Here is a 19,726-nt window from a genome sequence, read left to right on the forward strand (position 1 = left end):
AAGTTGGGGAATATTTCAGGAGTTGTCTGCTACTGTTATAAGGGAACATGAGCTTGGTGTTTTATTCCTGATCTCTCTGCTTGCTCATTTGCATAGACAGAGTGTAGGAGAGGTGCATCATGGGACAGAGCTTGGGCAGTGCATGAGATTGCTTTTCCTTGACTATCTTGAAACTGCACGATAGCAGGCAGTATATTTTCTCTTTTCTCAACATTCCTGCTGCCAGAGGCCAGACGTCACTCTCCTTTTAAAAGGTGGCACCAAGACTCATGCTGCGCTTTTCATAGGGCTTGCACGATATTTGTGCCCGTTAGAGGTGCCCTTAGAAGGTGGCCAATCCTGAGTCAGATTCCTCTCAGGTACACTTGAAGGGGCTCGTTAGTCTTGTTTCAAGTGCCTCCAGCCTAGACAGATCTATACTTATATATTCAGCTTTAATGAAAATACGTGTGAAAAAGGGACTTAAAGTGCATGGCTATTTGCATAGAACAGTGGTGGCTCACAGCCTATCGATTGGAGGGATGGTGGGGAAAGCGTAAAATCGTTGGGGACGAAAGTCCTACAGTGCCACTTCAGTGAAAGCCTGATTCACGCTTCCCGTTCCCCTTGCCCAGCAGCCCCGACACCTCCTAATGAGCTGAGGTGTGTACAAAAAGAATTTGCATATTCCCAGGCAGACACTTGGAACTGCCCACCTTTTTGCTTTTCTGTGCTTTGAGCAGAGACTCTGAAGTTTGATCCTGTTTCCCTCACCGGCCTAGTTCTTGCCCTCTTTTTTAGAGGCTGCAAATACCTCTCAGGTCCTCACCCTCGCAATGATAGGGTCTTTGATCTGGTGCCTCTAACCCCCAGAGAGCCATATTCTAACTTACTCTGGTTTCTCTTCAAAACGAAAAAATCTTTCGCCTTTTACTAAAGATTTCCGTGGAGAGGAACATTTACGAGTTTATTCAATTTTTTTAAGCCTTACCACAGGTGAGGCTGTTTATCATTTGTTTAAAAGAAAAGCATTAGAAGTTGGGGAACATTTAGGAGTTGTCTGCTACTGTTATAAGGGAACATGAGCTTGGTGTTTTATTCCTGATCTCTCTGCTTGCTCATTTGCATAGACAGAGTGTAGGAGAGGTGCATCATGGGAAAGAGCTTGGGCAGTGCATGAGATTGCTTTTCCTTGACTATCTTGAAACTGCACGATAGCAGGCAGTGTATTTTCTCTTTTCTCAACATTCCTGCTGCCAGAGGCCAGACGTCACTCTCCTTTTAAAAGGTGGCACCAAGACTCATGCTGCGCTTTTCATAGGGCTTGCACGATATTTGTGCCCGTTAGAGGTGCCCTTAGAAGGTGGCCAATCCTGAGTCAGATTCCTCTCAGGTACACTTGAAGGGGCTCGTTAGTCTTGTTTCAAGTGCCTCCAGCCTAGACAGATCTATACTTATATATTCAGCTTTAATGAAAATACGTGTGAAAAAGGGACTTAAAGTGCATGGCTATTTGCATAGAACAGTGGTGGCTCACAGCCTATCGATTGGAGGGATGGTGGGGAAAGCGTAAAATCGTTGGGGACGAAAGTCCTACAGTGCCACTTCAGTGAAAGCCTGATTCACGCTTCCCGTTCCCCTTGCCCAGCAGCCCCGACACCTCCTAATGAGCTGAGGTGTGTACAAAAAGAATTTGCATATTCCCAGGCAGACACTTGGAACTGCCCACCTTTTTGCTTTTCTGTGCTTTGAGCAGAGACTCTGAAGTTTGATCCTGTTTCCCTCACCGGCCTAGTTCTTGCCCTCTTTTTTAGAGGCTGCAAATACCTCTCAGGTCCTCACCCTCGCAATGATAGGGTCTTTGATCTGGTGCCTCTAACCCCCAGAGAGCCATATTCTAACTTACTCTGGTTTCTCTTCAAAACGAAAAAATCTTTCGCCTTTTACTAAAGATTTCCGTGGAGAGGAACATTTACGAGTTTATTCAATTTTTTTAAGCCTTACCACAGGTGAGGCTGTTTATCATTTGTTTAAAAGAAAAGCATTAGAAGTTGGGGAACATTTAGGAGTTGTCTGCTACTGTTATAAGGGAACATGAGCTTGGTGTTTTATTCCTGATCTCTCTGCTTGCTCATTTGCATAGACAGAGTGTAGGAGAGGTGCATCATGGGAAAGAGCTTGGGCAGTGCATGAGATTGCTTTTCCTTGACTATCTTGAAACTGCACGATAGCAGGCAGTGTATTTTCTCTTTTCTCAACATTCCTGCTGCCAGAGGCCAGACGTCACTCTCCTTTTAAAAGGTGGCACCAAGAGTCATGCTGCGCTTTTCATAGGGCTTGCCCGTTATTTGTGCCCGTTAGAGGTGCCCTTAGAGGGTGGCCAATCCTGAGTCAGATTCCTCTCAGGTACACTTGAAGGGGCTCGTTTGTCTTGTTTCATGTGCCTCCAGCCTAGACAGATCTATACTTATATATTCAGCTTTAATGAAAATACGTGTGAAAAAGGGACTTAAAGTGCATGGCTATTTGCATAGAACAGTGGTGGCTCACAGCCTATCGATTGGAGGGATGGTGGGGAAAGCGTAAAATCGTTGGGGACGAAAGTCCTACAGTGCCACTTCAGTGAAAGCCTGATTCACGCTTCCCGTTCCCCTTGCCCAGCAGCCCCGACACCTCCTAATGAGCTGAGGTGTGTACAAAAAGAATTTGCATATTCCCAGGCAGACACTTGGAACTGCCCACCTTTTTGCTTTTCTGTGCTTTGAGCAGAGACTCTGAAGTTTGATCCTGTTTCCCTCACCGGCCTAGTTCTTGCCCTCTTTTTTAGAGGCTGCAAATACCTCTCAGGTCCTCACCCTCGCAATGATAGGGTCTTTGATCTGGTGCCTCTAACCCCCAGAGAGCCATATTCTAACTTACTCTGGTTTCTCTTCAAAACGAAAAAATCTTTCGCCTTTTACTAAAGATTTCCGTGGAGAGGAACATTTACGAGTTTATTCAATTTTTTTAAGCCTTACCACAGGTGAGGCTGTTTATCATTTGTTTAAAAGAAAAGCATTAGAAGTTGGGGAATATTTAGGAGTTGTCTGCTACTGTTATAAGGGAACATGAGCTTGGTGTTTTATTCCTGATCTCTCTGCTTGCTCATTTGCATAGACAGAGTGTAGGAGAGGTGCATCATGGGACAGAGCTTGGGCAGTGCATGAGATTGCTTTTCCTTGACTATCTTGAAACTGCACGATAGCAGGCAGTATATTTTCTCTTTTCTCAACATTCCTGCTGCCAGAGGCCAGACGTCACTCTCCTTTTAAAAGGTGGCACCAAGACTCATGCTGCGCTTTTCATAGGGCTTGCACGATATTTGTGCCCGTTAGAGGTGCCCTTAGAAGGTGGCCAATCCTGAGTCAGATTCCTCTCAGGTACACTTGAAGGGGCTCGTTAGTCTTGTTTCAAGTGCCTCCAGCCTAGACAGATCTATACTTATATATTCAGCTTTAATGAAAATACGTGTGAAAAAGGGACTTAAAGTGCATGGCTATTTGCATAGAACAGTGGTGGCTCACAGCCTATCGATTGGAGGGATGGTGGGGAAAGCGTAAAATCGTTGGGGACGAAAGTCCTACAGTGCCACTTCAGTGAAAGCCTGATTCACGCTTCCCGTTCCCCTTGCCCAGCAGCCCCGACACCTCCTAATGAGCTGAGGTGTGTACAAAAAGAATTTGCATATTCCCAGGCAGACACTTGGAACTGCCCACCTTTTTGCTTTTCTGTGCTTTGAGCAGAGACTCTGAAGTTTGATCCTGTTTCCCTCACCGGCCTAGTTCTTGCCCTCTTTTTTAGAGGCTGCAAATACCTCTCAGGTCCTCACCCTCGCAATGATAGGGTCTTTGATCTGGTGCCTCTAACCCCCAGAGAGCCATATTCTAACTTACTCTGGTTTCTCTTCAAAACGAAAAAATCTTTCGCCTTTTACTAAAGATTTCCGTGGAGAGGAACATTTACGAGTTTATTCAATTTTTTTAAGCCTTACCACAGGTGAGGCTGTTTATCATTTGTTTAAAAGAAAAGCATTAGAAGTTGGGGAATATTTCAGGAGTTGTCTGCTACTGTTATAAGGGAACATGAGCTTGGTGTTTTATTCCTGATCTCTCTGCTTGCTCATTTGCATAGACAGAGTGTAGGAGAGGTGCATCATGGGACAGAGCTTGGGCAGTGCATGAGATTGCTTTTCCTTGACTATCTTGAAACTGCACGATAGCAGGCAGTATATTTTCTCTTTTCTCAACATTCCTGCTGCCAGAGGCCAGACGTCACTCTCCTTTTAAAAGGTGGCACCAAGACTCATGCTGCGCTTTTCATAGGGCTTGCACGATATTTGTGCCCGTTAGAGGTGCCCTTAGAAGGTGGCCAATCCTGAGTCAGATTCCTCTCAGGTACACTTGAAGGGGCTCGTTAGTCTTGTTTCAAGTGCCTCCAGCCTAGACAGATCTATACTTATATATTCAGCTTTAATGAAAATACGTGTGAAAAAGGGACTTAAAGTGCATGGCTATTTGCATAGAACAGTGGTGGCTCACAGCCTATCGATTGGAGGGATGGTGGGGAAAGCGTAAAATCGTTGGGGACGAAAGTCCTACAGTGCCACTTCAGTGAAAGCCTGATTCACGCTTCCCGTTCCCCTTGCCCAGCAGCCCCGACACCTCCTAATGAGCTGAGGTGTGTACAAAAAGAATTTGCATATTCCCAGGCAGACACTTGGAACTGCCCACCTTTTTGCTTTTCTGTGCTTTGAGCAGAGACTCTGAAGTTTGATCCTGTTTCCCTCACCGGCCTAGTTCTTGCCCTCTTTTTTAGAGGCTGCAAATACCTCTCAGGTCCTCACCCTCGCAATGATAGGGTCTTTGATCTGGTGCCTCTAACCCCCAGAGAGCCATATTCTAACTTACTCTGGTTTCTCTTCAAAACGAAAAAATCTTTCGCCTTTTACTAAAGATTTCCGTGGAGAGGAACATTTACGAGTTTATTCAATTTTTTTAAGCCTTACCACAGGTGAGGCTGTTTATCATTTGTTTAAAAGAAAAGCATTTGAAGTTGGGGAACATTTAGGAGTTGTCTGCTACTGTTATAAGGGAACATGAGCTTGGTGTTTTATTCCTGATCTCTCTGCTTGCTCATTTGCATAGACAGAGTGTAGGAGAGGTGCATCATGGGAAAGAGCTTGGGCAGTGCATGAGATTGCTTTTCCTTGACTATCTTGAAACTGCACGATAGCAGGCAGTGTATTTTCTCTTTTCTCAACATTCCTGCTGCCAGAGGCCAGACGTCACTCTCCTTTTAAAAGGTGGCACCAAGAGTCATGCTGCGCTTTTCATAGGGCTTGCCCGTTATTTGTGCCCGTTAGAGGTGCCCTTAGAGGGTGGCCAATCCTGAGTCAGATTCCTCTCAGGTACACTTGAAGGGGCTCGTTTGTCTTGTTTCATGTGCCTCCAGCCTAGACAGATCTATACTTATATATTCAGCTTTAATGAAAATACGTGTGAAAAAGGGACTTAAAGTGCATGGCTATTTGCATAGAACAGTGGTGGCTCACAGCCTATCGATTGGAGGGATGGTGGGGAAAGCGTAAAATCGTTGGGGACGAAAGTCCTACAGTGCCACTTCAGTGAAAGCCTGATTCACGCTTCCCGTTCCCCTTGCCCAGCAGCCCCGACACCTCCTAATGAGCTGAGGTGTGTACAAAAAGAATTTGCATATTCCCAGGCAGACACTTGGAACTGCCCACCTTTTTGCTTTTCTGTGCTTTGAGCAGAGACTCTGAAGTTTGATCCTGTTTCCCTCACCGGCCTAGTTCTTGCCCTCTTTTTTAGAGGCTGCAAATACCTCTCAGGTCCTCACCCTCGCAATGATAGGGTCTTTGATCTGGTGCCTCTAACCCCCAGAGAGCCATATTCTAACTTACTCTGGTTTCTCTTCAAAACGAAAAAATCTTTCGCCTTTTACTAAAGATTTCCGTGGAGAGGAACATTTACGAGTTTATTCAATTTTTTTAAGCCTTACCACAGGTGAGGCTGTTTATCATTTGTTTAAAAGAAAAGCATTAGAAGTTGGGGAACATTTAGGAGTTGTCTGCTACTGTTATAAGGGAACATGAGCTTGGTGTTTTATTCCTGATCTCTCTGCTTGCTCATTTGCATAGACAGAGTGTAGGAGAGGTGCATCATGGGAAAGAGCTTGGGCAGTGCATGAGATTGCTTTTCCTTGACTATCTTGAAACTGCACGATAGCAGGCAGTGTATTTTCTCTTTTCTCAACATTCCTGCTGCCAGAGGCCAGACGTCACTCTCCTTTTAAAAGGTGGCACCAAGAGTCATGCTGCGCTTTTCATAGGGCTTGCCCGTTATTTGTGCCCGTTAGAGGTGCCCTTAGAGGGTGGCCAATCCTGAGTCAGATTCCTCTCAGGTACACTTGAAGGGGCTCGTTTGTCTTGTTTCATGTGCCTCCAGCCTAGACAGATCTATACTTATATATTCAGCTTTAATGAAAATACGTGTGAAAAAGGGACTTAAAGTGCATGGCTATTTGCATAGAACAGTGGTGGCTCACAGCCTATCGATTGGAGGGATGGTGGGGAAAGCGTAAAATCGTTGGGGACGAAAGTCCTACAGTGCCACTTCAGTGAAAGCCTGATTCACGCTTCCCGTTCCCCTTGCCCAGCAGCCCCGACACCTCCTAATGAGCTGAGGTGTGTACAAAAAGAATTTGCATATTCCCAGGCAGACACTTGGAACTGCCCACCTTTTTGCTTTTCTGTGCTTTGAGCAGAGACTCTGAAGTTTGATCCTGTTTCCCTCACCGGCCTAGTTCTTGCCCTCTTTTTTAGAGGCTGCAAATACCTCTCAGGTCCTCACCCTCGCAATGATAGGGTCTTTGATCTGGTGCCTCTAACCCCCAGAGAGCCATATTCTAACTTACTCTGGTTTCTCTTCAAAACGAAAAAATCTTTCGCCTTTTACTAAAGATTTCCGTGGAGAGGAACATTTACGAGTTTATTCAATTTTTTTAAGCCTTACCACAGGTGAGGCTGTTTATCATTTGTTTAAAAGAAAAGCATTAGAAGTTGGGGAATATTTCAGGAGTTGTCTGCTACTGTTATAAGGGAACATGAGCTTGGTGTTTTATTCCTGATCTCTCTGCTTGCTCATTTGCATAGACAGAGTGTAGGAGAGGTGCATCATGGGACAGAGCTTGGGCAGTGCATGAGATTGCTTTTCCTTGACTATCTTGAAACTGCACGATAGCAGGCAGTATATTTTCTCTTTTCTCAACATTCCTGCTGCCAGAGGCCAGACGTCACTCTCCTTTTAAAAGGTGGCACCAAGACTCATGCTGCGCTTTTCATAGGGCTTGCACGATATTTGTGCCCGTTAGAGGTGCCCTTAGAAGGTGGCCAATCCTGAGTCAGATTCCTCTCAGGTACACTTGAAGGGGCTCGTTAGTCTTGTTTCAAGTGCCTCCAGCCTAGACAGATCTATACTTATATATTCAGCTTTAATGAAAATACGTGTGAAAAAGGGACTTAAAGTGCATGGCTATTTGCATAGAACAGTGGTGGCTCACAGCCTATCGATTGGAGGGATGGTGGGGAAAGCGTAAAATCGTTGGGGACGAAAGTCCTACAGTGCCACTTCAGTGAAAGCCTGATTCACGCTTCCCGTTCCCCTTGCCCAGCAGCCCCGACACCTCCTAATGAGCTGAGGTGTGTACAAAAAGAATTTGCATATTCCCAGGCAGACACTTGGAACTGCCCACCTTTTTGCTTTTCTGTGCTTTGAGCAGAGACTCTGAAGTTTGATCCTGTTTCCCTCACCGGCCTAGTTCTTGCCCTCTTTTTTAGAGGCTGCAAATACCTCTCAGGTCCTCACCCTCGCAATGATAGGGTCTTTGATCTGGTGCCTCTAACCCCCAGAGAGCCATATTCTAACTTACTCTGGTTTCTCTTCAAAACGAAAAAATCTTTCGCCTTTTACTAAAGATTTCCGTGGAGAGGAACATTTACGAGTTTATTCAATTTTTTTAAGCCTTACCACAGGTGAGGCTGTTTATCATTTGTTTAAAAGAAAAGCATTAGAAGTTGGGGAATATTTCAGGAGTTGTCTGCTACTGTTATAAGGGAACATGAGCTTGGTGTTTTATTCCTGATCTCTCTGCTTGCTCATTTGCATAGACAGAGTGTAGGAGAGGTGCATCATGGGACAGAGCTTGGGCAGTGCATGAGATTGCTTTTCCTTGACTATCTTGAAACTGCACGATAGCAGGCAGTATATTTTCTCTTTTCTCAACATTCCTGCTGCCAGAGGCCAGACGTCACTCTCCTTTTAAAAGGTGGCACCAAGACTCATGCTGCGCTTTTCATAGGGCTTGCACGATATTTGTGCCCGTTAGAGGTGCCCTTAGAAGGTGGCCAATCCTGAGTCAGATTCCTCTCAGGTACACTTGAAGGGGCTCGTTAGTCTTGTTTCAAGTGCCTCCAGCCTAGACAGATCTATACTTATATATTCAGCTTTAATGAAAATACGTGTGAAAAAGGGACTTAAAGTGCATGGCTATTTGCATAGAACAGTGGTGGCTCACAGCCTATCGATTGGAGGGATGGTGGGGAAAGCGTAAAATCGTTGGGGACGAAAGTCCTACAGTGCCACTTCAGTGAAAGCCTGATTCACGCTTCCCGTTCCCCTTGCCCAGCAGCCCCGACACCTCCTAATGAGCTGAGGTGTGTACAAAAAGAATTTGCATATTCCCAGGCAGACACTTGGAACTGCCCACCTTTTTGCTTTTCTGTGCTTTGAGCAGAGACTCTGAAGTTTGATCCTGTTTCCCTCACCGGCCTAGTTCTTGCCCTCTTTTTTAGAGGCTGCAAATACCTCTCAGGTCCTCACCCTCGCAATGATAGGGTCTTTGATCTGGTGCCTCTAACCCCCAGAGAGCCATATTCTAACTTACTCTGGTTTCTCTTCAAAACGAAAAAATCTTTCGCCTTTTACTAAAGATTTCCGTGGAGAGGAACATTTACGAGTTTATTCAATTTTTTTAAGCCTTACCACAGGTGAGGCTGTTTATCATTTGTTTAAAAGAAAAGCATTAGAAGTTGGGGAACATTTAGGAGTTGTCTGCTACTGTTATAAGGGAACATGAGCTTGGTGTTTTATTCCTGATCTCTCTGCTTGCTCATTTGCATAGACAGAGTGTAGGAGAGGTGCATCATGGGAAAGAGCTTGGGCAGTGCATGAGATTGCTTTTCCTTGACTATCTTGAAACTGCACGATAGCAGGCAGTGTATTTTCTCTTTTCTCAACATTCCTGCTGCCAGAGGCCAGACGTCACTCTCCTTTTAAAAGGTGGCACCAAGAGTCATGCTGCGCTTTTCATAGGGCTTGCCCGTTATTTGTGCCCGTTAGAGGTGCCCTTAGAGGGTGGCCAATCCTGAGTCAGATTCCTCTCAGGTACACTTGAAGGGGCTCGTTTGTCTTGTTTCATGTGCCTCCAGCCTAGACAGATCTATACTTATATATTCAGCTTTAATGAAAATACGTGTGAAAAAGGGACTTAAAGTGCATGGCTATTTGCATAGAACAGTGGTGGCTCACAGCCTATCGATTGGAGGGATGGTGGGGAAAGCGTAAAATCGTTGGGGACGAAAGTCCTACAGTGCCACTTCAGTGAAAGCCTGATTCACGCTTCCCGTTCCCCTTGCCCAGCAGCCCCGACACCTCCTAATGAGCTGAGGTGTGTACAAAAAGAATTTGCATATTCCCAGGCAGACACTTGGAACTGCCCACCTTTTTGCTTTTCTGTGCTTTGAGCAGAGACTCTGAAGTTTGATCCTGTTTCCCTCACCGGCCTAGTTCTTGCCCTCTTTTTTAGAGGCTGCAAATACCTCTCAGGTCCTCACCCTCGCAATGATAGGGTCTTTGATCTGGTGCCTCTAACCCCCAGAGAGCCATATTCTAACTTACTCTGGTTTCTCTTCAAAACGAAAAAATCTTTCGCCTTTTACTAAAGATTTCCGTGGAGAGGAACATTTACGAGTTTATTCAATTTTTTTAAGCCTTACCACAGGTGAGGCTGTTTATCATTTGTTTAAAAGAAAAGCATTAGAAGTTGGGGAATATTTCAGGAGTTGTCTGCTACTGTTATAAGGGAACATGAGCTTGGTGTTTTATTCCTGATCTCTCTGCTTGCTCATTTGCATAGACAGAGTGTAGGAGAGGTGCATCATGGGACAGAGCTTGGGCAGTGCATGAGATTGCTTTTCCTTGACTATCTTGAAACTGCACGATAGCAGGCAGTATATTTTCTCTTTTCTCAACATTCCTGCTGCCAGAGGCCAGACGTCACTCTCCTTTTAAAAGGTGGCACCAAGACTCATGCTGCGCTTTTCATAGGGCTTGCACGATATTTGTGCCCGTTAGAGGTGCCCTTAGAAGGTGGCCAATCCTGAGTCAGATTCCTCTCAGGTACACTTGAAGGGGCTCGTTAGTCTTGTTTCAAGTGCCTCCAGCCTAGACAGATCTATACTTATATATTCAGCTTTAATGAAAATACGTGTGAAAAAGGGACTTAAAGTGCATGGCTATTTGCATAGAACAGTGGTGGCTCACAGCCTATCGATTGGAGGGATGGTGGGGAAAGCGTAAAATCGTTGGGGACGAAAGTCCTACAGTGCCACTTCAGTGAAAGCCTGATTCACGCTTCCCGTTCCCCTTGCCCAGCAGCCCCGACACCTCCTAATGAGCTGAGGTGTGTACAAAAAGAATTTGCATATTCCCAGGCAGACACTTGGAACTGCCCACCTTTTTGCTTTTCTGTGCTTTGAGCAGAGACTCTGAAGTTTGATCCTGTTTCCCTCACCGGCCTAGTTCTTGCCCTCTTTTTTAGAGGCTGCAAATACCTCTCAGGTCCTCACCCTCGCAATGATAGGGTCTTTGATCTGGTGCCTCTAACCCCCAGAGAGCCATATTCTAACTTACTCTGGTTTCTCTTCAAAACGAAAAAATCTTTCGCCTTTTACTAAAGATTTCCGTGGAGAGGAACATTTACGAGTTTATTCAATTTTTTTAAGCCTTACCACAGGTGAGGCTGTTTATCATTTGTTTAAAAGAAAAGCATTAGAAGTTGGGGAATATTTAGGAGTTGTCTGCTACTGTTATAAGGGAACATGAGCTTGGTGTTTTATTCCTGATCTCTCTGCTTGCTCATTTGCATAGACAGAGTGTAGGAGAGGTGCATCATGGGACAGAGCTTGGGCAGTGCATGAGATTGCTTTTCCTTGACTATCTTGAAACTGCACGATAGCAGGCAGTATATTTTCTCTTTTCTCAACATTCCTGCTGCCAGAGGCCAGACGTCACTCTCCTTTTAAAAGGTGGCACCAAGACTCATGCTGCGCTTTTCATAGGGCTTGCACGATATTTGTGCCCGTTAGAGGTGCCCTTAGAAGGTGGCCAATCCTGAGTCAGATTCCTCTCAGGTACACTTGAAGGGGCTCGTTAGTCTTGTTTCAAGTGCCTCCAGCCTAGACAGATCTATACTTATATATTCAGCTTTAATGAAAATACGTGTGAAAAAGGGACTTAAAGTGCATGGCTATTTGCATAGAACAGTGGTGGCTCACAGCCTATCGATTGGAGGGATGGTGGGGAAAGCGTAAAATCGTTGGGGACGAAAGTCCTACAGTGCCACTTCAGTGAAAGCCTGATTCACGCTTCCCGTTCCCCTTGCCCAGCAGCCCCGACACCTCCTAATGAGCTGAGGTGTGTACAAAAAGAATTTGCATATTCCCAGGCAGACACTTGGAACTGCCCACCTTTTTGCTTTTCTGTGCTTTGAGCAGAGACTCTGAAGTTTGATCCTGTTTCCCTCACCGGCCTAGTTCTTGCCCTCTTTTTTAGAGGCTGCAAATACCTCTCAGGTCCTCACCCTCGCAATGATAGGGTCTTTGATCTGGTGCCTCTAACCCCCAGAGAGCCATATTCTAACTTACTCTGGTTTCTCTTCAAAACGAAAAAATCTTTCGCCTTTTACTAAAGATTTCCGTGGAGAGGAACATTTACGAGTTTATTCAATTTTTTTAAGCCTTACCACAGGTGAGGCTGTTTATCATTTGTTTAAAAGAAAAGCATTAGAAGTTGGGGAATATTTCAGGAGTTGTCTGCTACTGTTATAAGGGAACATGAGCTTGGTGTTTTATTCCTGATCTCTCTGCTTGCTCATTTGCATAGACAGAGTGTAGGAGAGGTGCATCATGGGACAGAGCTTGGGCAGTGCATGAGATTGCTTTTCCTTGACTATCTTGAAACTGCACGATAGCAGGCAGTATATTTTCTCTTTTCTCAACATTCCTGCTGCCAGAGGCCAGACGTCACTCTCCTTTTAAAAGGTGGCACCAAGACTCATGCTGCGCTTTTCATAGGGCTTGCACGATATTTGTGCCCGTTAGAGGTGCCCTTAGAAGGTGGCCAATCCTGAGTCAGATTCCTCTCAGGTACACTTGAAGGGGCTCGTTAGTCTTGTTTCAAGTGCCTCCAGCCTAGACAGATCTATACTTATATATTCAGCTTTAATGAAAATACGTGTGAAAAAGGGACTTAAAGTGCATGGCTATTTGCATAGAACAGTGGTGGCTCACAGCCTATCGATTGGAGGGATGGTGGGGAAAGCGTAAAATCGTTGGGGACGAAAGTCCTACAGTGCCACTTCAGTGAAAGCCTGATTCACGCTTCCCGTTCCCCTTGCCCAGCAGCCCCGACACCTCCTAATGAGCTGAGGTGTGTACAAAAAGAATTTGCATATTCCCAGGCAGACACTTGGAACTGCCCACCTTTTTGCTTTTCTGTGCTTTGAGCAGAGACTCTGAAGTTTGATCCTGTTTCCCTCACCGGCCTAGTTCTTGCCCTCTTTTTTAGAGGCTGCAAATACCTCTCAGGTCCTCACCCTCGCAATGATAGGGTCTTTGATCTGGTGCCTCTAACCCCCAGAGAGCCATATTCTAACTTACTCTGGTTTCTCTTCAAAACGAAAAAATCTTTCGCCTTTTACTAAAGATTTCCGTGGAGAGGAACATTTACGAGTTTATTCAATTTTTTTAAGCCTTACCACAGGTGAGGCTGTTTATCATTTGTTTAAAAGAAAAGCATTAGAAGTTGGGGAATATTTAGGAGTTGTCTGCTACTGTTATAAGGGAACATGAGCTTGGTGTTTTATTCCTGATCTCTCTGCTTGCTCATTTGCATAGACAGAGTGTAGGAGAGGTGCATCATGGGACAGAGCTTGGGCAGTGCATGAGATTGCTTTTCCTTGACTATCTTGAAACTGCACGATAGCAGGCAGTATATTTTCTCTTTTCTCAACATTCCTGCTGCCAGAGGCCAGACGTCACTCTCCTTTTAAAAGGTGGCACCAAGACTCATGCTGCGCTTTTCATAGGGCTTGCACGATATTTGTGCCCGTTAGAGGTGCCCTTAGAAGGTGGCCAATCCTGAGTCAGATTCCTCTCAGGTACACTTGAAGGGGCTCGTTAGTCTTGTTTCAAGTGCCTCCAGCCTAGACAGATCTATACTTATATATTCAGCTTTAATGAAAATACGTGTGAAAAAGGGACTTAAAGTGCATGGCTATTTGCATAGAACAGTGGTGGCTCACAGCCTATCGATTGGAGGGATGGTGGGGAAAGCGTAAAATCGTTGGGGACGAAAGTCCTACAGTGCCACTTCAGTGAAAGCCTGATTCACGCTTCCCGTTCCCCTTGCCCAGCAGCCCCGACACCTCCTAATGAGCTGAGGTGTGTACAAAAAGAATTTGCATATTCCCAGGCAGACACTTGGAACTGCCCACCTTTTTGCTTTTCTGTGCTTTGAGCAGAGACTCTGAAGTTTGATCCTGTTTCCCTCACCGGCCTAGTTCTTGCCCTCTTTTTTAGAGGCTGCAAATACCTCTCAGGTCCTCACCCTCGCAATGATAGGGTCTTTGATCTGGTGCCTCTAACCCCCAGAGAGCCATATTCTAACTTACTCTGGTTTCTCTTCAAAACGAAAAAATCTTTCGCCTTTTACTAAAGATTTCCGTGGAGAGGAACATTTACGAGTTTATTCAATTTTTTTAAGCCTTACCACAGGTGAGGCTGTTTATCATTTGTTTAAAAGAAAAGCATTAGAAGTTGGGGAATATTTCAGGAGTTGTCTGCTACTGTTATAAGGGAACATGAGCTTGGTGTTTTATTCCTGATCTCTCTGCTTGCTCATTTGCATAGACAGAGTGTAGGAGAGGTGCATCATGGGACAGAGCTTGGGCAGTGCATGAGATTGCTTTTCCTTGACTATCTTGAAACTGCACGATAGCAGGCAGTATATTTTCTCTTTTCTCAACATTCCTGCTGCCAGAGGCCAGACGTCACTCTCCTTTTAAAAGGTGGCACCAAGACTCATGCTGCGCTTTTCATAGGGCTTGCACGATATTTGTGCCCGTTAGAGGTGCCCTTAGAAGGTGGCCAATCCTGAGTCAGATTCCTCTCAGGTACACTTGAAGGGGCTCGTTAGTCTTGTTTCAAGTGCCTCCAGCCTAGACAGATCTATACTTATATATTCAGCTTTAATGAAAATACGTGTGAAAAAGGGACTTAAAGTGCATGGCTATTTGCATAGAACAGTGGTGGCTCACAGCCTATCGATTGGAGGGATGGTGGGGAAAGCGTAAAATCGTTGGGGACGAAAGTCCTACAGTGCCACTTCAGTGAAAGCCTGATTCACGCTTCCCGTTCCCCTTGCCCAGCAGCCCCGACACCTCCTAATGAGCTGAGGTGTGTACAAAAAGAATTTGCATATTCCCAGGCAGACACTTGGAACTGCCCACCTTTTTGCTTTTCTGTGCTTTGAGCAGAGACTCTGAAGTTTGATCCTGTTTCCCTCACCGGCCTAGTTCTTGCCCTCTTTTTTAGAGGCTGCAAATACCTCTCAGGTCCTCACCCTCGCAATGATAGGGTCTTTGATCTGGTGCCTCTAACCCCCAGAGAGCCATATTCTAACTTACTCTGGTTTCTCTTCAAAACGAAAAAATCTTTCGCCTTTTACTAAAGATTTCCGTGGAGAGGAACATTTACGAGTTTATTCAATTTTTTTAAGCCTTACCACAGGTGAGGCTGTTTATCATTTGTTTAAAAGAAAAGCATTTGAAGTTGGGGAACATTTAGGAGTTGTCTGCTACTGTTATAAGGGAACATGAGCTTGGTGTTTTATTCCTGATCTCTCTGCTTGCTCATTTGCATAGACAGAGTGTAGGAGAGGTGCATCATGGGAAAGAGCTTGGGCAGTGCATGAGATTGCTTTTCCTTGACTATCTTGAAACTGCACGATAGCAGGCAGTGTATTTTCTCTTTTCTCAACATTCCTGCTGCCAGAGGCCAGACGTCACTCTCCTTTTAAAAGGTGGCACCAAGAGTCATGCTGCGCTTTTCATAGGGCTTGCCCGTTATTTGTGCCCGTTAGAGGTGCCCTTAGAGGGTGGCCAATCCTGAGTCAGATTCCTCTCAGGTACACTTGAAGGGGCTCGTTTGTCTTGTTTCATGTGCCTCCAGCCTAGACAGATCTATACTTATATATTCAGCTTTAATGAAAATACGTGTGAAAAAGGGACTTAAAGTGCATGGCTATTTGCATAGAACAGTGGTGGCTCACAGCCTATCGATTGGAGGGATGGTGGGGAAAGCGTAAAATCGTTGGGGACGAAAGTCCTACAGTGCCACTTCAGTGAAAGCCTGATTCACGCTTCCCGTTCCCCTTGCCCAGCAGCCCCAACACCTCCTAATGAGCTGAGGTGTGTACAAAAAGAATTTGCATATTCCCAGGCAGACACTTGGAACTGCCCACCTTTTTGCTTTTCTGTGCTTTGAGCAGAGACTCTGAAGTTTGATCCTGTTTCCCTCACCGGCCTAGTTCTTGCCCTCTTTTTTAGAGGCTGCAAATACCTCTCAGGTCCTCACCCTCGCAATGATAGGGTCTTTGATCTGGTGCCTCTAACCCCCAGAGAGCCATATTCTAACTTACTCTGGTTTCTCTTCAAAACGAAAAAATCTTTCGCCTTTTACTAAAGATTTCCGTGGAGAGGAACATTTACGAGTTTATTCAATTTTTTTAAGCCTTACCACAGGTGAGGCTGTTTATCATTTGTTTAAAAGAAAAGCATTAGAAGTTGGGGAACATTTAGGAGTTGTCTGCTACTGTTATAAGGGAACATGAGCTTGGTGTTTTATTCCTGATCTCTCTGCTTGCTCATTTGCATAGACAGAGTGTAGGAGAGGTGCATCATGGGAAAGAGCTTGGGCAGTGCATGAGATTGCTTTTCCTTGACTATCTTGAAACTGCACGATAGCAGGCAGTGTATTTTCTCTTTTCTCAACATTCCTGCTGCCAGAGGCCAGACGTCACTCTCCTTTTAAAAGGTGGCACCAAGAGTCATGCTGCGCTTTTCATAGGGCTTGCCCGTTATTTGTGCCCGTTAGAGGTGCCCTTAGAGGGTGGCCAATCCTGAGTCAGATTCCTCTCAGGTACACTTGAAGGGGCTCGTTTGTCTTGTTTCATGTGCCTCCAGCCTAGACAGATCTATACTTATATATTCAGCTTTAATGAAAATACGTGTGAAAAAGGGACTTAAAGTGCATGGCTATTTGCATAGAACAGTGGTGGCTCACAGCCTATCGATTGGAGGGATGGTGGGGAAAGCGTAAAATCGTTGGGGACGAAAGTCCTACAGTGCCACTTCAGTGAAAGCCTGATTCACGCTTCCCGTTCCCCTTGCCCAGCAGCCCCGACACCTCCTAATGAGCTGAGGTGTGTACAAAAAGAATTTGCATATTCCCAGGCAGACACTTGGAACTGCCCACCTTTTTGCTTTTCTGTGCTTTGAGCAGAGACTCTGAAGTTTGATCCTGTTTCCCTCACCGGCCTAGTTCTTGCCCTCTTTTTTAGAGGCTGCAAATACCTCTCAGGTCCTCACCCTCGCAATGATAGGGTCTTTGATCTGGTGCCTCTAACCCCCAGAGAGCCATATTCTAACTTACTCTGGTTTCTCTTCAAAACGAAAAAATCTTTCGCCTTTTACTAAAGATTTCCGTGGAGAGGAACATTTACGAGTTTATTCAATTTTTTTAAGCCTTACCACAGGTGAGGCTGTTTATCATTTGTTTAAAAGAAAAGCATTAGAAGTTGGGGAATATTTAGGAGTTGTCTGCTACTGTTATAAGGGAACATGAGCTTGGTGTTTTATTCCTGATCTCTCTGCTTGCTCATTTGCATAGACAGAGTGTAGGAGAGGTGCATCATGGGACAGAGCTTGGGCAGTGCATGAGATTGCTTTTCCTTGACTATCTTGAAACTGCACGATAGCAGGCAGTATATTTTCTCTTTTCTCAACATTCCTGCTGCCAGAGGCCAGACGTCACTCTCCTTTTAAAAGGTGGCACCAAGACTCATGCTGCGCTTTTCATAGGGCTTGCACGATATTTGTGCCCGTTAGAGGTGCCCTTAGAAGGTGGCCAATCCTGAGTCAGATTCCTCTCAGGTACACTTGAAGGGGCTCGTTAGTCTTGTTTCAAGTGCCTCCAGCCTAGACAGATCTATACTTATATATTCAGCTTTAATGAAAATACGTGTGAAAAAGGGACTTAAAGTGCATGGCTATTTGCATAGAACAGTGGTGGCTCACAGCCTATCGATTGGAGGGATGGTGGGGAAAGCGTAAAATCGTTGGGGACGAAAGTCCTACAGTGCCACTTCAGTGAAAGCCTGATTCACGCTTCCCGTTCCCCTTGCCCAGCAGCCCCGACACCTCCTAATGAGCTGAGGTGTGTACAAAAAGAATTTGCATATTCCCAGGCAGACACTTGGAACTGCCCACCTTTTTGCTTTTCTGTGCTTTGAGCAGAGACTCTGAAGTTTGATCCTGTTTCCCTCACCGGCCTAGTTCTTGCCCTCTTTTTTAGAGGCTGCAAATACCTCTCAGGTCCTCACCCTCGCAATGATAGGGTCTTTGATCTGGTGCCTCTAACCCCCAGAGAGCCATATTCTAACTTACTCTGGTTTCTCTTCAAAACGAAAAAATCTTTCGCCTTTTACTAAAGATTTCCGTGGAGAGGAACATTTACGAGTTTATTCAATTTTTTTAAGCCTTACCACAGGTGAGGCTGTTTATCATTTGTTTAAAAGAAAAGCATTAGAAGTTGGGGAATATTTCAGGAGTTGTCTGCTACTGTTATAAGGGAACATGAGCTTGGTGTTTTATTCCTGATCTCTCTGCTTGCTCATTTGCATAGACAGAGTGTAGGAGAGGTGCATCATGGGACAGAGCTTGGGCAGTGCATGAGATTGCTTTTCCTTGACTATCTTGAAACTGCACGATAGCAGGCAGTATATTTTCTCTTTTCTCAACATTCCTGCTGCCAGAGGCCAGACGTCACTCTCCTTTTAAAAGGTGGCACCAAGACTCATGCTGCGCTTTTCATAGGGCTTGCCCGTTATTTGTGCCCGTTAGAGGTGCCCTTAGAGGGTGGCCAATCCTGAGTCAGATTCCTCTCAGGTACACTTGAAGGGGCTCGTTTGTCTTGTTTCATGTGCCTCCAGCCTAGACAGATCTATACTTATATATTCAGCTTTAATGAAAATACGTGTGAAAAAGGGACTTAAAGTGCATGGCTATTTGCATAGAACAGTGGTGGCTCACAGCCTATCGATTGGAGGGATGGTGGGGAAAGCGTAAAATCGTTGGGGACGAAAGTCCTACAGTGCCACTTCAGTGAAAGCCTGATTCACGCTTCCCGTTCCCCTTGCCCAGCAGCCCCGACACCTCCTAATGAGCTGAGGTGTGTACAAAAAGAATTTGCATATTCCCAGGCAGACACTTGGAACTGCCCACCTTTTTGCTTTTCTGTGCTTTGAGCAGAGACTCTGAAGTTTGATCCTGTTTCCCTCACCGGCCTAGTTCTTGCCCTCTTTTTTAGAGGCTGCAAATACCTCTCAGGTCCTCACCCTCGCAATGATAGGGTCTTTGATCTGGTGCCTCTAACCCCCAGAGAGCCATATTCTAACTTACTCTGGTTTCTCTTCAAAACGAAAAAATCTTTCGCCTTTTACTAAAGATTTCCGTGGAGAGGAACATTTACGAGTTTATTCAATTTTTTTAAGCCTTACCACAGGTGAGGCTGTTTATCATTTGTTTAAAAGAAAAGCATTAGAAGTTGGGGAATATTTCAGGAGTTGTCTGCTACTGTTATAAGGGAACATGAGCTTGGTGTTTTATTCCTGATCTCTCTGCTTGCTCATTTGCATAGACAGAGTGTAGGAGAGGTGCATCATGGGACAGAGCTTGGGCAGTGCATGAGATTGCTTTTCCTTGACTATCTTGAAACTGCACGATAGCAGGCAGTATATTTTCTCTTTTCTCAACATTCCTGCTGCCAGAGGCCAGACGTCACTCTCCTTTTAAAAGGTGGCACCAAGACTCATGCTGCGCTTTTCATAGGGCTTGCACGATATTTGTGCCCGTTAGAGGTGCCCTTAGAAGGTGGCCAATCCTGAGTCAGATTCCTCTCAGGTACACTTGAAGGGGCTCGTTAGTCTTGTTTCAAGTGCCTCCAGCCTAGACAGATCTATACTTATATATTCAGCTTTAATGAAAATACGTGTGAAAAAGGGACTTAAAGTGC

The 19,726-nt window shown here is 45.2% G+C and overlaps 19 non-coding genes across 19 annotated transcripts; all 19 read left to right on the forward strand.

Moving 5' to 3' along the window:
- The first annotated feature begins 868 nt into the window (after positions 1 to 868).
- On the forward strand, positions 869 to 983 carry LOC147670558 (U5 spliceosomal RNA). The gene has a single exon (XR_015303659.1). It is a non-coding gene; the product is annotated as a U5 spliceosomal RNA (small nuclear RNA).
- Positions 984 to 1,881: 898 nt separating this feature from the next.
- On the forward strand, positions 1,882 to 1,996 carry LOC147670559 (U5 spliceosomal RNA). The gene has a single exon (XR_015303661.1). It is a non-coding gene; the product is annotated as a U5 spliceosomal RNA (small nuclear RNA).
- An 898-nt stretch (positions 1,997 to 2,894) lies between these two features.
- Positions 2,895 to 3,009, forward strand: LOC147670560 (U5 spliceosomal RNA). Its single transcript, XR_015303662.1, has one exon. It is a non-coding gene; the product is annotated as a U5 spliceosomal RNA (small nuclear RNA).
- Positions 3,010 to 3,907: 898 nt separating this feature from the next.
- LOC147670561 (U5 spliceosomal RNA) lies at positions 3,908 to 4,022 on the forward strand. The gene has a single exon (XR_015303663.1). It is a non-coding gene; the product is annotated as a U5 spliceosomal RNA (small nuclear RNA).
- Positions 4,023 to 4,921: 899 nt separating this feature from the next.
- On the forward strand, positions 4,922 to 5,036 carry LOC147670562 (U5 spliceosomal RNA). The gene has a single exon (XR_015303664.1). It is a non-coding gene; the product is annotated as a U5 spliceosomal RNA (small nuclear RNA).
- An 898-nt stretch (positions 5,037 to 5,934) lies between these two features.
- On the forward strand, positions 5,935 to 6,049 carry LOC147670563 (U5 spliceosomal RNA). Its single transcript, XR_015303665.1, has one exon. It is a non-coding gene; the product is annotated as a U5 spliceosomal RNA (small nuclear RNA).
- An 898-nt stretch (positions 6,050 to 6,947) lies between these two features.
- On the forward strand, positions 6,948 to 7,062 carry LOC147670564 (U5 spliceosomal RNA). Its single transcript, XR_015303666.1, has one exon. It is a non-coding gene; the product is annotated as a U5 spliceosomal RNA (small nuclear RNA).
- An 899-nt stretch (positions 7,063 to 7,961) lies between these two features.
- Positions 7,962 to 8,076, forward strand: LOC147670565 (U5 spliceosomal RNA). The gene has a single exon (XR_015303667.1). It is a non-coding gene; the product is annotated as a U5 spliceosomal RNA (small nuclear RNA).
- An 899-nt stretch (positions 8,077 to 8,975) lies between these two features.
- LOC147670566 (U5 spliceosomal RNA) lies at positions 8,976 to 9,090 on the forward strand. The gene has a single exon (XR_015303668.1). It is a non-coding gene; the product is annotated as a U5 spliceosomal RNA (small nuclear RNA).
- Positions 9,091 to 9,988: 898 nt separating this feature from the next.
- On the forward strand, positions 9,989 to 10,103 carry LOC147670567 (U5 spliceosomal RNA). Its single transcript, XR_015303669.1, has one exon. It is a non-coding gene; the product is annotated as a U5 spliceosomal RNA (small nuclear RNA).
- An 899-nt stretch (positions 10,104 to 11,002) lies between these two features.
- LOC147670568 (U5 spliceosomal RNA) lies at positions 11,003 to 11,117 on the forward strand. Its single transcript, XR_015303670.1, has one exon. It is a non-coding gene; the product is annotated as a U5 spliceosomal RNA (small nuclear RNA).
- Positions 11,118 to 12,015: 898 nt separating this feature from the next.
- On the forward strand, positions 12,016 to 12,130 carry LOC147670569 (U5 spliceosomal RNA). Its single transcript, XR_015303672.1, has one exon. It is a non-coding gene; the product is annotated as a U5 spliceosomal RNA (small nuclear RNA).
- Positions 12,131 to 13,029: 899 nt separating this feature from the next.
- LOC147670570 (U5 spliceosomal RNA) lies at positions 13,030 to 13,144 on the forward strand. The gene has a single exon (XR_015303673.1). It is a non-coding gene; the product is annotated as a U5 spliceosomal RNA (small nuclear RNA).
- An 898-nt stretch (positions 13,145 to 14,042) lies between these two features.
- Positions 14,043 to 14,157, forward strand: LOC147670571 (U5 spliceosomal RNA). Its single transcript, XR_015303674.1, has one exon. It is a non-coding gene; the product is annotated as a U5 spliceosomal RNA (small nuclear RNA).
- Positions 14,158 to 15,056: 899 nt separating this feature from the next.
- On the forward strand, positions 15,057 to 15,171 carry LOC147670572 (U5 spliceosomal RNA). The gene has a single exon (XR_015303675.1). It is a non-coding gene; the product is annotated as a U5 spliceosomal RNA (small nuclear RNA).
- Positions 15,172 to 16,069: 898 nt separating this feature from the next.
- LOC147670573 (U5 spliceosomal RNA) lies at positions 16,070 to 16,184 on the forward strand. Its single transcript, XR_015303676.1, has one exon. It is a non-coding gene; the product is annotated as a U5 spliceosomal RNA (small nuclear RNA).
- Positions 16,185 to 17,082: 898 nt separating this feature from the next.
- On the forward strand, positions 17,083 to 17,197 carry LOC147670574 (U5 spliceosomal RNA). The gene has a single exon (XR_015303677.1). It is a non-coding gene; the product is annotated as a U5 spliceosomal RNA (small nuclear RNA).
- Positions 17,198 to 18,095: 898 nt separating this feature from the next.
- Positions 18,096 to 18,210, forward strand: LOC147670575 (U5 spliceosomal RNA). Its single transcript, XR_015303678.1, has one exon. It is a non-coding gene; the product is annotated as a U5 spliceosomal RNA (small nuclear RNA).
- Positions 18,211 to 19,109: 899 nt separating this feature from the next.
- LOC147670576 (U5 spliceosomal RNA) lies at positions 19,110 to 19,224 on the forward strand. Its single transcript, XR_015303679.1, has one exon. It is a non-coding gene; the product is annotated as a U5 spliceosomal RNA (small nuclear RNA).
- Positions 19,225 to 19,726: the final 502 nt, after the last annotated feature.

This window comes from Lissotriton vulgaris, unplaced genomic scaffold, assembly GCF_964263255.1.
Source record: "Lissotriton vulgaris unplaced genomic scaffold, aLisVul1.2 SCAFFOLD_7903, whole genome shotgun sequence".
NCBI lineage: Eukaryota > Metazoa > Chordata > Amphibia > Caudata > Salamandridae > Lissotriton > Lissotriton vulgaris.